We start from the raw sequence: 7,325 nt of genomic DNA, 5'->3' as shown, positions 1-7,325 counted from the left end.
AGTTTGTAACAATGAAATGTGTCTCAGATGTTTATTTAGCTATCAATGAGATGTACAGCTGGTAAAGATATGCCCCCATTCAAAACTCTTCACTCAATTGTTTCCTTTGTTGTACAGATTTTTAGTTTGGGGGGGTTGGGGTGTGTGTTTCATCTGTTGATAACTGGTCTCATTTTCTGAGTAACCAGAGACTGGTTCAGAAGGACCTTTCCTTTATATTTTGGAGTGTGTTTCCCACTTTTCCTCTACCATGTCTTAAAGTTTCCCATGGTTCCGAGTTGCTGTTTGTGTAAAATAAGAGACAAATCTCTAGAGCAGTGGTTCTCAGCCTTCCTAAGGTTGCGACCTTTTAATGAAGTTTCTTATGTTGGCGTGACCCCCCCCCACACACACACCTTAATGTAGTTTCTCATGTTGGGGTAACCCCCCAACCATAAAATTATTTCGTTGTACTTCATAAAAGCAATTTTACTACTGTTATGAATCATAATGCAAATATCTGATATGCAGGATGTATTTTCATTGTTACAAACTGACCCAAAAGGTTCTGGACCCACAGGTCGAGAACTACTGCCCTAGCTGCATATGGATATCCAGTTTTCACGTTTCATTTATATGAATTTATTGACTGTAGAAATTCCCTGGTAAGTGGAATTTAATAAATGTGTTCACAGTGACCCATCCCTGTGTCTTGAGAGACAGGGTTGTGATACAGATATTAATTACAGTTAGGTCCCAGCATTTTACAGTTTCTTGTTCTTTGCATGTTGGCCAGTTGTAAGTCTCTGTCCACTGCAGAAAGAAACTTTTCTGATGAGGGTTAGAGATGCGTCAGGACTCTTTCAAGCATATAACTGCAATTCATAGTTCTTGTGTTAGCTCTTATACCACAAACGTGTGTCATTTCTATGGCCTATTTGGGGACATGGATTCCACAGTTTGCCAGTAATGTCATGTTTAGCATGGCCCTTCAGCAAGAGGCTCAAAGTTGTGTTAGGTTCCTAGGTATGGGGTGTATGCGCTCATGAGGCTCATAGAGAAGATACATTGTTTGAAAAGCTTCATTTCAATATGATTTTAGTGGACTGGGAAGTCGGCTCAGTGGTTGATATCACTCTCAGCTCTTCTGGAAGACTTTGGTTGATTCTCAGCACTCATACGGGTAACGATCATCTGTAACCTCAGTTCCAGGATATCCAGTATCCTCTTCTGGCCTCTGAGAGTTCCAGGCATGCACATGGTGCACAGACATACATGTAGGCAAACACCTCATATATGCTAAATAAATAAGTTATTAAATGTAAAATAGTTAAGCTCCTATTATAATTATCCCTAAGAAGTGACTTACTGGAGTGATGAGCCTGGAACTGTTCAATGGTCTTACTTTATTTTTCTTTTATCATAGTCTCAAGAAATGATGGACAGAGGTAACATCTGAACCTAGGTGTCCTGACTCACACGCGCATGTGGTCATTGTGTCCTTTACAGTCTAAGTCAGAGTCTAAAGTCAGTTCATAAGCCTGAACATTTAATACAAAACTCAAGAGTAGGGCTAGACATGGCATTCAGTGGTAGAGAGAGCACTTACATATCCAGTATGCACCAGGCCCTAGGTTTGGTCCTCAGTATATCTACGCTCACGCATATGTGCACACACACACACACACACACACACACACACACACACACACAGAGAGATAAAAGTTAATAAGAAAGTCTTGGAAATATAAAAGGATATAAAAATTAAAACAGCTCTTTGGAATGAGAAAAAAATTACATGAATTTCTCCTAAACTTAATCAAGAAAGCAGGAAACTAAAAATGCCAACAATGTCACAAAAGAATTATAACTGGTGCAGAGGAGGCAAAGATGATTAGAAGATGATGTTTTGCAATAGTAAGATTTACTCCCTCCACGTTTCCAAGAAGCTCCAATAACCCACATCTTGGAGACAGGGTCCTTAGAAGAGTAACAACATTAAAGTAAAGTTGATAGTGTGAACTCTCACCCAGGATGTCTCATGGCCTTAGGGCAAGAGAATATGTGGAGAGAAAGATATAAGAGAACAGGAAAACTGTGTGAAGAGAAAGGGAGATGACAGCCATGGGCAAGGATGGAGAGAAGGGATCCCGGGATAGATCCTTCCCACGATCCTCACAGGATCCAACCTGATTGTACCGCACTTGCAGAATCCAGAGCTGTGAGGCAATATGCTTCTGTTGCTTAAGTCACTTGATAGCTCCTTTTTTTCAATAAGGTGACCCTTTGTTCTAAATGTAGTCATACTTTTGGCCTTTTAGGTTGTTTTTAAGGTACAGACTCACTGTGTAGCATTGGCTGTCCTAGAACTCACAACATAGACCAGGCTGGTCTTGGATACACAGGGATCCATCTGCCTCAGCCTCTTAAGTATCTGCATTAAAGGTGTGTACCACCACACCCACCTCAGTCCAGCCTTTCTAAATGTTTTAATTAACTAATTTATTTTTACTTTCATGCCTGTCTGTCTGTGTTTTAGGGGTTTTATGCATGTGAATGCAAGTGTCCACAGAAGCAAGAAGGCTTGGATCCCCTGAAATTGGATTTATGGGTGTTGTGAGCTGCCTAACATGGGTACTGAGAAGCAAGCATGTACAAGGTAGCACATGCTCTTGATTGATGAGCAAACTCTCCAGGCCCAATGTGCTTCCTGTCTTTTTTTTTTTCTTAATAAAAAGACATTTAATACAATTAGTTTTCAACAACCCCTTGGTGGTCCACATCTACAAACAAATCCAGCCCAACCCCCTCCAAATTCCACCCCACAGAAAAGCACACACTTACCAGAATTTTTAGCAAGTATGGTTTGGGAATTTGTTTTGTTTTGTTTTTTAAAAAGGCCCCCAGGGCAAGTTATTTACAGTTTAACTGCCACTGTCAATCTGGACCTGGACAGAGACCGGGACCTCTGGCGAGCCACAGATGCTGGAGAGATTTAGATCTACCTGAAGAACCTCGTTTCTGGCTCTTCTCAGGCACAGGAGACCTACTACCAGAACGGGACTTGTTTCGGCTCCGGCTCCTGCTCCTTGATCGGCTGTAAGACTTGCTCCTATGAGAACAGGATCGGCTATGGGACCTAGGGAAACTCCTGGCCGGAGATCGTGACCTGCTTCTTGACCTGTGCCTTTTGCTGCCTTCAGTTAGTTTAATTTTTCTCCCGTTAATTTCCTTTCCAGAAAGTTTCTCAATAGCATTCTTTAAGTCACCGTTAAGAGGCAAACTCAACTACGCCTTCATTTAGTTTAGGTCGATGTGTATCCGCAAAGCTTACTTCCCCAGCTTGTCTCATGAAATCTTTGAGATCCTGCCAGCTGACTCTTGAGGATAAATTCTCAATTATCAGTCAGTTTTCTGTTCTTACAGGTGGAGCATTTCGTCTATCATTTCGAGGTCTGCGACTGCTAAAATGGTCGGAGTATCGTCCTCTACCTCTTCCACCTTGAGACTGAGCCGGAGCATGCTCAATAGTAACCCTTTCACTACAAAGTCCTTTCCCATCAAGTTCATAAACAGCATCATCCGCATCCCTTGGGTTTTCAAATTTCACAGAGCCAAAACCTCTTTTCAAATCAATATCTCTGATCCATCCGTAACCCTTGAAGAATCTTTCCATGACTTTCTCCCTCGCTGCTGGATTTAGTCTCCCAATGAACATCCGACAGCCACTCAAGATGCCCGGCTAGTGTTTCTGGACAGGGTCTGTGATGCCTGAGACCCGGAGAGGTTCGTAGTCTGTGACGCGGCTGTCTGCCTCCATACACACACGAACTCAACTCCTCTCAAGATTTATTACTATACATAAGTTCACTGTAGCTGACTTCAGACACACCAGAAGAGGGTATCAGATCTCATTATTGATGGTTGTGAGCCACCATGTGGTTGCTGGGATTTGAACTCAGGACTTTCTGAAGAGCAGTCAGTGATCTTACCCACTGAGCCATCTCACCAGCCTGCTTTCAGTCTTAATATTGAAAGGCAGTCCATTACTTTGCCACAGCGGATTATAGCATTGGCTCTGCCTGAAGGATGGGCAATCCAAAGCACCTTAGACTTTCTTTCACACGTTTTACTTTGAATCCATTTGAATGTAACTAAGGACGAAGCACCTCTTTCCCTTGAATCCCTGCCATTTTCCTGTTTAGGAGGCCTTGAGAATCCACAGTCACTGTGGCTACTATTTAAAAGTGGACTTTGAGGGTCTAGAGAGGCAGCTCAGTAGTTAAGAGCACATATTGGTCTCCCAGGGCACCTGAGCTGGAAATCTGAGAGCTCTGGTCTTCCACAGCACCTGCCCTCAAATGCCCACACCCCTCCCCACACATATACACATAACTTAAAATAGTAAAGTGAATCTTTAAGAATGGATTTTTGATAAGGAAAAAGACACAGCTGTAGGTCAAAACAAATGTGAGGCTAGGCACCCACAGGAAAACGGGTAAGCTCTTCTAGGCTGGAGGGGAGCAGCTTCCTTGGCAGCTGGGACCCATTGGCTCCAGGGAGCCTCCTGGAGCTATCCCCTTCTCATCAGTGGGCTCTGTTGTTTTTCTTCCTAAAACCCACATGTGAGAATGAATGCCTGCCCTGGCAAAAGAACACTTTGTTCTTCAACACAGACACTCCCTGAGAAACCTGACAGCAGACACGTAACCTGTACTTGGACATTCAACCCGAGTAACACATCAATCCTTGTTTCCTTTGGTCTTGCCACTTGCTCAGTGCAGCCAACTTGCCTCTGACCAACTATATTGGTGATTAAGGTGGTAGCCACACATAACAAGATTTCTAAGCTAGAGAGAACTTGGTAACATCTGGCATGCAGTAACATCTGGCATGGAACAAAACACCTCCCATTGGCAAAAGCAATCCTCAGGTCAGGTCTCAGAAATTATGGACCTTGTGGCACTCAAATCCCGTGAGGGTGAGTCAGAAAAATACACTGAGAATGACCAGACAGGATTTTAAGCTGTCTCCACAATTTGGCCCTGACCCTCCCAGATTCCATGAGCAAAACTGACCTGGAAGAAACATGTTGCTCAAAGCAAGTAGAAGCGTCACGTTCAGTAAGGATAACTGGGGTTTGAGGTCAAGAAGACCAAGTTCTGGTTCATTTCTTCCTGAGTGACCTTAAGAAGATGGATTGTTCTGTCTTGCATCCATAGTACATCTACTTTGCATATTACAATGCGACTTTGCATTGCACCTACTTCAGAGAGGATCTGCTATACATGACCATGGTTTTAAACTCCTGATGTGCCTGGCCCATAGAGATTAACAGAAATTAAGGATGTAAAAGACTGGGGTGAGAGCTTTAGTATACAATTCAGCACTTCCTAATCTTTCTTGATTTTGGTGTGTGTTTAGAGGCACAGGATTCCTGTCGTAACCAGGCTGGTAGGAATGAAAACATTCTAAAGAGACACTTGTGTCTGTCAATCTAACCATCAGACTGTTGAAACAATAGACCCCAAAGAAGTAGGGATTTCCTTAGGGATCTCATTCTGAGAGGAACAACTTGTCAGACCACCTTACAGTGGTCTGACTGAAGCCCAGACAATGGTTTGGTGGGTGGGTCAACAGTGGGTGGGTCAACAGTGGGCAGACAGTTTGATCAGGATTGTTTAGATGTAGAGATTCTCAGCCATCTAGTTAATCTTTAATCTCCCTTCTGGACCTAGAAGATGTACATGGATATTCACTGTATCTCTTTGTCTCTCTTCTCAATGTAGCCATACTGAATAAAATCTCTTTTTCTGCTCTCCATTTTTAATTTGGCACTTTTAATCAATTTACTGAGCCAAGACCTTGATAGAGATTTATACAAATCAAAGTTGCGAACTAATAGCTTGACCTTTGGCATTAGCTTGGTCTGGGATCATAGGTGGCACTAAATTGAACATGGACATGACAGAGTAGTCTGAAGAATTCTTGCCCTGCCTCATGACCAGGAAGCCAAAGACAGAAAGAAGAGAAATCTAAATTTCATTATCCTTTTGCATGCTTTCTATGACCTAAGGTGATCCCCTAACATCCTAAATATTCTATAACATCTCTCAGTAGCACCATCCAGGGACCAATAACTTCATACATGGATCTCTGGGGAAAACATCAACATCCAAGTCACAGAAATGGCAGGATTCATGTTAGAAATTTCCAGGAGCTGATGCCATGAGCTAAGTCTCAGAGGATGAAAAATAGGACCATCTCTGGGAGGCTGAGTAGGTATGATTGAAATGGATGACAAGAGTTGATACTGGAGATGTGGCTTTGACAGAACCATGGGTGAGAAAGACAGACATCCTGGTCAAAATGTTGTGCGGGGATGAAAAATATGATGTCAATACTGGTCACTATAATAAGGTCAGAGAAGCAAGTCACCAGAAAGAAAGTAATCACTGCCTGCTCTTGCCCACACTGTACCCCTCATCAGGTGGGCCATCATGCTTTGATGAGCACAATGATGCAACTGGAACATGTTCAGGAGGGAAAATTATAAACCTTTTCACCCAAAAAGAGTTTGGCAAGCTGAGGGGAGACATGATCTCTTAAGAAGATGGTTTGGTCCACAGCAGCTGCTGGAAAAGACAGAATGGGACAGAATCAAACCAGTTCCATCTGGCATCACATTCAGGGAGATGAACAAAGACAATTAATGAAGGCTACAGGAGCATATGTTTGAGTGTGATAGGATACTGCTCAACAGTCAGAAATGACCGAGTTTTCCTGTAATTCTCACAGTCACGTCCTGTCAGTCCCACCAACGACCGACTTCGGAAAAGTGTAAACATAGCACATTGCATGCATTAGGTTGATGCTCTGATAGAAGCAATAACCATTACTTCTAATGCATGTGACATGCTATATTTACATAAAAGCAGTATGTCCTATCCACATCACATCAAGAGCAAAAGAAGGGAGATGGCCCATTGGCAAAGCACCTGCTACCCAAGCATGGGGATATTAGTTTGATCTCCAGAATCCACATTAAAAAAATCCAGAGGCAGTATCATGTGCTTATAACCCCCACACTGTAGAGGCAAAGAAGGCAGATCCCCAGGCCAGCCAGTCTAGTCTAATCATCTAGCTCCAGGGCAATGAAAAGGCCCTGTATAAAAAACACAAGATAGAAGGCACCCAAAGAAGGCACACTCTGGCTTCTACTCCTTATACACAAACAGGTGACCACCGTCCCCATATACACATAGGCAAACCCCACCCCCTTACACACATAGGCAAACCCCACTCCCTTATACACATAGGCAAACTCTGCCCCCTTATACACATAG

The 7,325-nt window shown here is 43.0% G+C and overlaps 1 pseudogene across 1 annotated transcript in view; it reads right to left on the bottom strand.

The window, feature by feature from the left end:
- Positions 1-2,896: 2,896 nt before the first annotated feature.
- LOC116104722 overlaps positions 2,897-7,325 on the bottom strand; it is a 14,186-nt pseudogene continuing 9,757 nt past the window's right edge. Inside the window, exon 2 of the transcript XR_004123951.1 lies at positions 2,897-3,721. The product of XR_004123951.1 is annotated as a serine/arginine-rich splicing factor 5 pseudogene (transcript). The remainder of the gene's footprint in view (positions 3,722-7,325) is intronic.

Source organism: Mastomys coucha, unplaced genomic scaffold, assembly GCF_008632895.1.
Source record: "Mastomys coucha isolate ucsf_1 unplaced genomic scaffold, UCSF_Mcou_1 pScaffold22, whole genome shotgun sequence".
NCBI classification, from domain to species: Eukaryota; Metazoa; Chordata; class Mammalia; order Rodentia; family Muridae; genus Mastomys; species Mastomys coucha.
The sequence above is the reverse complement of the archived record's forward strand: the minus strand, read 5'-3'. Positions and strand labels throughout refer to the sequence as shown.